Source organism: Rhinolophus sinicus, linkage group LG02 (genome assembly GCF_036562045.2).
Source record: "Rhinolophus sinicus isolate RSC01 linkage group LG02, ASM3656204v1, whole genome shotgun sequence".
Taxonomy (NCBI): domain Eukaryota; kingdom Metazoa; phylum Chordata; class Mammalia; order Chiroptera; family Rhinolophidae; genus Rhinolophus; species Rhinolophus sinicus.
Window position 1 is genome coordinate 148,632,532 of NC_133752.1, and position 8,402 is coordinate 148,640,933.

The following is an 8,402-nucleotide window of genomic DNA, read 5'->3' on the forward strand; positions in this document are numbered from 1 at the left end:
CCTTCCTCAGTCCTCACCTCATTCATCCATTGAATGTGTTAATAATAATATTATTGTTACTATTTATTGAATACCTACTGTAGGTATACATACAATTTCTAACTTTTGCAATAATTCTACACGATAAGTAAATTACTTAGGACTTTGTGGTTTCCACGTAATAGAAATCCAGTCAGTTATTTCAGAAAACAGTATTTTTTTTCTTTTTTAGTAGAGGGATGCAGGGGTTTCTGCCAGGCTCAGGGCAGCTGGTTTCAGTCAGTTACTGGAAGCAGGATGTCTAATGTACAAGTAACTCTTTCTCTGCTTCTACCCTCTCTTCGTCTCCAGCGCTTCACTTCATCTGTGCATCTGCTTTTATCTTCTTTGGTGCAGACCAGCTTTCCCTGCTTTGCATCCACACAGGAATATGGCTGCTGCGAACTTTGGGTCTCTGCTCAGTCCAGCTGCCCAGGAAAGATTCCAGTGTGACTCTCTCTGGGTCCCCACTCCTCATTCAGGAGGTAGGCACTGGGGTCCAGCTCAGGTCAGGTGCCCACCGTTTACCCAATTATCTGGTGGGAGTGGGTCATCTTGTAAGAACATAGCTTCCGGGAATCGCCACGGTTGTTACACAAATAGGGAAGAAGGGGCAATTCCCAGAGAAAGTATGTGCGAGTGGATAGGTGGAGGGTGGGTCAGGGAGTTGAAAAGAAATATCAATATGTGCCAGATAGCAGGCATTATTATTTTTCTCTCTACAGATGAGGACACTGGGGCTCAGAGAAGTTAGTCCACAGGCTTAAGGTCACACCTACAGCTCAAAAACAACAGAGCTGGAATTCAAATCTGGGTCTGCCTCTCTCTGCAATCCACTTCATCACACCACCACACACATTTACTAATAAATACAGGTTAGTCAGACTAAGAATGTTCTAGACAGAGGGACAGTGCATGCAAAGGCCCAGGGACAAAAATGAACGGTGGGTCTAAGGAGCAGAAGGGAGAAGTCAAGTGTGGTTGGAACACGAAGAGGAAGGAGGGCTGTGGAAAGAGACGTGGCCAGAGTTGTAGGCCTGGTCAGATCAAGCAATAAGGGCCTGTTGATAAGGAGTTTGGAATTTCACCTGGGAGCAGTGACATTCAGAGGAGAGCATCATGGAATATTAATTTGTATTTTAGAGGAACTTCTCCAGCTTCAGTGTGAAGGATGAACTGGAGGGGCAAAATGGATGCAGGGGAGTAGGAGGAGGTTCCACTAACTTAGGTGAGAGATGCTTCTAACTTGGACCAGCGTAGGGATGCAGAGAGGTGGCTGAAGTTGGAGAGATAATTTGGAGTAGAATGGACCAGACTCTGTGTTTGATTGATTAATTGATTGATGGGGGTGGGGGTGATAGGGAGATAGGTCATCAACGAATCTCGTGTGTTTACTTGGATAGTAAAACCATTCTCTGAACATCAGAGATGGAGCAGGTTTGGGGTGATGGATAACAAGTTCTGTTTTGGACACGATAACTTTGGGGGTGTCTGGGAGACATCCAAGGAGGCTTCCAGAAGCATCTGGGACTTGAGGTCTGGAGCTCAGGAGAGAGGTGTGGGTTGGAGACACAGATGTGAAACCCATCAGTGAGCATTAAAGCCAACGTGTGATGAGCTCCCCCAGGACATGCGTGTAGATGGAGAGGAGATTGTGGGACAGGACACTGGGAATACCAGCATTTACGGACAGGCAAAGAAGAAAAGCCTGAGAAGAAGTCTTAGAAGGTGCCCCCCAGAGAGGCAGGAGGGAGACCAGCAGAGAGTGGCAGGAAAGCCAAATGTTGCCCAGAGGTCGAGTTAGATAAGGAAGGGACTGTTAAGGACCGGATTCCTTAGCAAGGAGGCCAGTGGTAACCACCAAGAGATCAGTTTCTATGGCAGAGCCATAAGGCAGTGTGAGCTGAGGAGTGGGAGGTCAGGATGCAGAGACTTTTCCAATAAATGTGACCACGAAGGGGAGGGGGGGAGACTGGGGTGGTTGCAAGTTGGAAAGGAGGTTGGAGTGGAGAGTTTGGTGGGGGTTTTTACTGCAGCAAGTTTACACCCTGGTGGGAAGGACCTGATTGAGAAGGATAAGTTGAGGATTCGTTAAAAAGAGTGAAGAGTCATTAAAATTGAGGAACCTGAAAGAGGGACCTGAGGAGAGTTTGTAGGTTTCATGTCAGCAGTTGAAACCATCTTAGGGCTTCCATGTTCTCTATGAAGCAAAAGGCAAAATTAGTGGAGATTTGAGAGTTACAACTCTCTCATGTACACAACTGTGATAAATATGTTTTTGTGTTTTTACCTCAAGATTATGGTGTCAAATTCTGAAATATACAACATAAGTGCAACTCTGGAAGAACTGTGCAAAGGCCAGTTTGAATTAGTGAACATTGGTTTAAAAAAAAAAAAAGAAGGAAAGAAGTAATTTTATTCATTTCAGGTACATACAGTAACACAAAATATTACCTAGTGGTTGGGAAAGAATCATGTGTAATTAGCATAAAAATTGTTTGGAATATAAATTAGTTTTTCTGAAGTATTTGATTATGCTTAAAAACAGTACATTAGTATTTTAAGAATTCCCCTTGTGGGTTGAAACCACTTTATATCTATTTTAAGGCCTTGTTAAGTCTGCTTAAATGTAGTTAAATTTTTTTTTTCTGGAAAAGATACCGGCTACATCAGAAAACAGTTTTTGGCAAAGGTAAAACTGTGCACTGCACAGGCGCTTTCCAAAGGCCATTTCTACCAGAGAGCAGGTCTGATTGCCGGAGATTGTTACTAAGGGAACAGTGGGGCGTGAATATAAATTTCATTTCACAAAAGACCTAAGTAAAGTATTGATCCAAAGGGAGCAGCCAGTGAGTCCGGGATGAGGAGTCTTTCTCTAATTGAAATAAACACACACACGTACGTATACGTACGTATACATGTATGTATACATGCAATCATCGGCTTTCACCTTGACCTTCAAATCTCTCCTTTTTAGCTGCTGCCCGGATGAGGAGACCAGGGAGATTAGAGAATCAGGGTCTGGGGAGAGGTACTACCTTCCTCTCCTCTCACTTGACAGAGGAACAAAGTGACAGTATTGACACCAAGCCGGCCTAGAGCTCTACACAACTAAAGCCATGAATACTCTCGTATTATTATTATTATTATTATTATCATTATTTGTTGAACTATTCTGCCAGGCCCTTTGCCCAGCATGAGCACAATCGCTTCCTCACAACCACTTTATATCTTCTCCCCACTGCAGGATGAAGAAGCTGAGTATCTGTGCTGTTTCGTGCCCAGGATCGCAAGCTCGTGAGTGGCTGAGTCAGGACTCAAAGTCTGCAGTCGTTGGTTTGGTTTACTCTTCCCCTGTATGGGCCTCAGGTGAATCACATGGTAGCACATTATCATCACTGGCCTGTGCAAGGTGGAAAGGCTCTTCTAAGATTTTATTTTCTCTCTCTTTCTCCAATTCACTTTTCAATCTCCATCCACGTTGCCCCTCTCACCCCACAGGCACTCTAATGAGCTTGCTCGTGTCCTTACATTCATGCATATCCTTATTAAGAATGTAGTGTTATTTTTAATATGTATGCGTTCTATTATTAGTGCGTGCGTGCGTGTGTGTGTGTGTGTGTTAAAAACACTTAACATAAGGTCTACCCTCAGCATACTTTGCAGTGTGTAATACAGTATTGTTAACAAAGGGCTGTGTGCTGTACAGTAGATCTCTAGGACTTATTCACCTTGTAGAACTGAAATTGTGTACCTTTTGGCTAATAGCACCCCATTTCCACCTCCCCCCAGGCCTGGCAACCACCATTCTACTCTCTGCCTCTACAAGTTTGACTATTTAAAATTCCTCATCGAAGTGGTATCGTGTAGTATTTGTCCTTCTATATCTGGCTTATTTCACTTAGTGGATGTCCTCCAGGTTCATCTATATTGTCACAAATGGCAGGATTTCCTTTTTTTTAAACATCAACATTAAAATGAATGGCTTAATAGTATTCCATTGTATGTCTATACCATATTTTCTTTAGCCATTTTTCTGTTGATGGACATTTAGTTTTCTTCCATAGCTTGGCTATCGTGGAAATTGCTGCAATGAACATGGGAGTGGAGATATTTCTTTGGGATCCTGATTTCAATTCCATTGCTGGGTCATATGGTAGTTCTATTATACATTCTAAATTCATATAAAAGGGATTGTGCTGTAGGCCTCGTTCTATATTTTTAAGATGTATCCATGTTGCTACATGTATATCTGGTTCACTGGTTCTGATGGCTGACATAGTATTGTGAAATACTCATCCACAACATTTTCTTATCCATTCCCCCAGGATTGGACATCAAGTGTAGTTCCAGCTCCCTGCTATAACCAGAAGCATTATGTTGAACTTCCTCACGCGTGCCCCATTGTGGACTTGTATGAGAATTTCTCTGAGATTTGGACCCAGATATGGTATCACAGGTCAAATGGCATAGGCAAACCACACTTTCACTAAGTAATGCTAAAAAGGCTAGATCAGTTTATACTTCTGCAAGGACTGCTCAAGAGATCCTATTTCCCCATGTCCTTGCCAATACTTGGCATTGCTCACTTTTCTACTTTTGCCATTTTGATGGATGTTAGTTGTGTCATTTAAATGTGCATTTCTCTGATTACTAGTGAGGTTGAGCATTCTTTTCTAGACTTGTTAGTCATTTCGGCTCCTTTTATGTGAATTGACTCCATGTCTTCTGCCCATTTTTTTAAATTGGGTCTTGTTGATTTGACGAGTTTCTTCTATATTGTACATATTAGTGCCTTAACAGTTTTAGGCATTGCAAATATCTCAACTTGGTCTACCATCTATTTTATTAATTTATTAATGTCAAATTTATTTATGGTATATAGTTGAAGAATCAACAGATATCATAGCCATATATTTCGTTTTGCAATTTGTGTTTTTAAGGGTCTTGTTTAAGTCTTTCCCCACCACTAGGTCACAAAAATGTTCTCCTATATTTTCCTTTATTAGCCTTACAGTTTTGCCTTTCATATTTTGGTCTTTAATCCATTTGGAGTCCATCTTTGTATATGACGTAAGGTAGAGATCCAACTGCATTTTTCCTCACAATGATCCAGGATTCTCAACTATATCCAAACATCCTAGTCTTTTTAAAAAACTAATATTTAAATAGCTTTTTTGAGACATAATTCATACACCATACAATTCACCCTTTTAAAGTGGCTTTTAGTATATTCAGAGTTGTGCAACCATAATCACATTTAGGACATTTTCATCACTCCCCCCACCCCACCAAAAAACCCACAACCAACCACAGTACCCTTTTGCCATCATCTTCACTAATTTTTGATGCCACCTTTATCACATTTCAGTTCTCAGGTGTATACAGATCTGTTTCTGAGCTTTTTATTATGTTTCACTTGTTCATTTGTCTAGACTTATTCTATTTCTATTACATCACTTGTTTTATGTCTTATTATCTCCTAGGGCAAATCTCCCATCTTCTCACTTCTTCAGCATTAACTTGGCCAAATTCACATATCCTTTGACCCCAGAATTCTACTTTTTAGAATTGATCCTATAGATACACTTGAATAAAGCAAAATTATGTATGTACAAGTTTAGTCATTGCAGCATTATTTGTAATAGCCAAAAAATAGAAACAACCAACATTTCCAAAAATATGGGATTGGTTTAATTATGGTACATTCCAATAGTGGAATACTATGCTGCTGTTGAAAGAGAGAGCGAGAGTGAGAAAGCACTTTCTATCTGCTGATCTAGAAAGATGTCCAAGACATATCATTATAAGTGGAAAAAAGTAAGGTGTAGAATAGCGTATAGAATAGGTTACTTTTGTACAAAAGGTGGGAGGGACAAGACTCATATTCGAATTCACTTATACGCATATAAAGAAAGTCTGAAGGGACAGAAGTATTAGAAACTGAGACTAGTGGTTTCTTTGGGCGTCAGGGAACTTGGGCAGATGGGAAACAAGATGGCAGGGGGACATTTCACTGTCTACCTTTGGACACACTTATTTTTGAATCGTGAATGTGTAACCTGTTCAAAAAGTAAATTAAAATAAGGAAAAAATGACTTAGCTCTTCATGAATTTATATTCTTCCATATAAAATTTATAATAAATTTGTTGAATTACTAACAAAAATCCAACTGGAATCTTGACTAGGATGAAACCCTTTGCTCTTCACTATTCTGATCCTTCCAGCGAGTGTCAGAAGTGCAATGACAGATGTGAGGGCCTGGAGCCAGGAAAGACCCTGATCAGGTGGTAGCCAGGACTGGAAACAGGTAAGAATTCAGGATAAAGTCTCCGAGTTGTATATGTCTGTTGGTTTCCTTTTAAACCATGGCCATTTAGAACCATCTATTCCACTGCTTTATGTTTGCCTGTTTTATTAAGGAATTACGTCTCTGGGGAAGAAGGAAGAAGGAGTATCAAATGTAAATCTTTAAGCGTCTCTGGGAGCGATGACTCGTGTAGTTGAAGCCCAAGTGTCCGGGCAAAGCCTCATCACCCACCTGGTGGCAGGTTACCTTAACTGCAGCCTGAGCAAACGGCTTACAAATCCACACCCAAGAAGGGCGGTAGGACACGCTCGGCAAACTTGTTTGCTGTGTTTGTTTTTCTAAACATCAGTCCAGCCTCTCGTCCTGAAGGATCATAGATTCCAAATTAGTAGAGTCAAAATTAATGAGATTTTCCAGTAATGAGTCTGAGACTAAAATTATGGAAACTCCACTAATTATAGACTCTGCAGCTACCTAACTGGGCCTCTGGGGGGAGGGAAGAGGAGGGAAGGTTGTGGATGCAACCTATTCCTGACCGTCGTCCTTCCTTCCTGCTGCCACTGCCCTTTCCCCTGGGCTTGAGGGCCTCATAGCACCCAGTACTTCCTGCCTCTGAGTTCCTACCCCACACCCGGGTCAAGCTAGGCCCTGCTTCTAAGGGCTACGTAAGGCTAAATTCCTGGAAACTATAAAATAGGGCCCAAGTGGAAGTGGGGGCATGTTTTCTCCTTGGTTCTGGGAAGCAGTGGGGGTGGGGTGCTGGGAGAAGGAAGAGGGTAGAAAAGGCAGACAAAAATGCCCATTATACCCAAGCCCGTCAATTTCCTTTTTCATCTCTTTATCAGTGTTTGTGACTGAGTTTCTTATCAACAGGAAACGCCTGCCTAAGGGGCTGAAGCAGGTCCAGGGAGACTGGACGCCAGGGACCGGGAATTGTGGGTAGAGCGTTTCTGCTGTCCAGCCTGACTTGAATGGTCTCCTGATTCCCAGGACCCAGTAAGGCTCCCAGGCTCTTTGCCTTGGCATCTAGGGAATCCTTAGGTCTAGTACATAGGAAGACAGCACACCAGCCAGGATCTGAAGCTGAAGGGTCTATAGGAGAGAGCCCCAGGGAGGTCTCCAGCCGTAGCCCTCTATGATTAAGGACACCAAATGCTCAAGCCATGAAATGAGAATTGCCCTTACCCCTAACATCTATCAACTCCCCTCCTTTCTACCTGAGACGAGGCCAAGTGACATGACCAGGTCACAGATGACTTAGTGAGCGTCACCCCGACTGGCCCTTCTGGTATGTTTGCCTCTGAGCCCTCAAAGGATGGTGCTTGTGCTGGGCATCCAGGCCTGGGACAGTTAGGTGCTTGGTATAGACTTCTGAATGAAGGACGGGAGGGGGACTCTAGCACTGATTGACCTACTGTGTGTCATGGGCTTTAAAAACATTGATCGTCTGACTAGGATACTGGTCTCCCAGACTGGGCTCCCAAGAGAGAGACAGACAAAGGGTTAGATTTCCCACAAGGCTAAAATCAAATCGTAGTACTGAAAATAAATGCTCATGAGGCATCTCTGGGCCATGAAAGGTTTTATAAGTGGCTGAGAGGAACAGGTTTATCTAGATATCTTTCTTCAAACTGGCAGAAGACTGAATTGAGAGTATGGGAACTGGCTGCTCTCCTGGGAAGAGAGGTGGGAAAGGTTTGTGTAGAACAAAAGATGGGCCACCTTGCTTCCCGTTCCTTGCCTTCTGCCTATCAGTTGCCCTTGAGCAGCTATACTCTACTTTTGGTTGTGGCGGCAATACAGGGAATTCCAGTGTGCCTTTTGCCCTGCCCCAGTGTCTCCTTGGACAACCCTACTCTCTCCCCACCTCACCACTTGCTCCTGCAGCTGGAGATCTAGGTCAGTATGAGTGGGTGGGTGAGAAAGAACCGAGAAGAGACTCATCCAGACGTGATACCCCGCAGGGCAGCAGTGACAACACTTTAACCTGAAAATAGACTGTGTGTCTATGACATTATTCAAATCATATGCAAAGTCAGGAAGCCCTCTGTCTCTATTTCTAGCAAATTGAAT

The 8,402-nt window shown here is 42.8% G+C and overlaps 1 long non-coding RNA gene across 1 annotated transcript; it reads left to right on the forward strand.

Annotated features, from left to right (window-relative positions):
* The first annotated feature begins 263 nt into the window (after positions 1–263).
* LOC141570092 (uncharacterized) lies at positions 264–6,607 on the forward strand. The gene is made up of 4 exons (XR_012493964.1): positions 264–503; positions 3,266–3,387; positions 6,247–6,329; positions 6,442–6,607. It is a non-coding gene; the product is annotated as an uncharacterized LOC141570092 (long non-coding RNA).
* Positions 6,608–8,402: the final 1,795 nt, after the last annotated feature.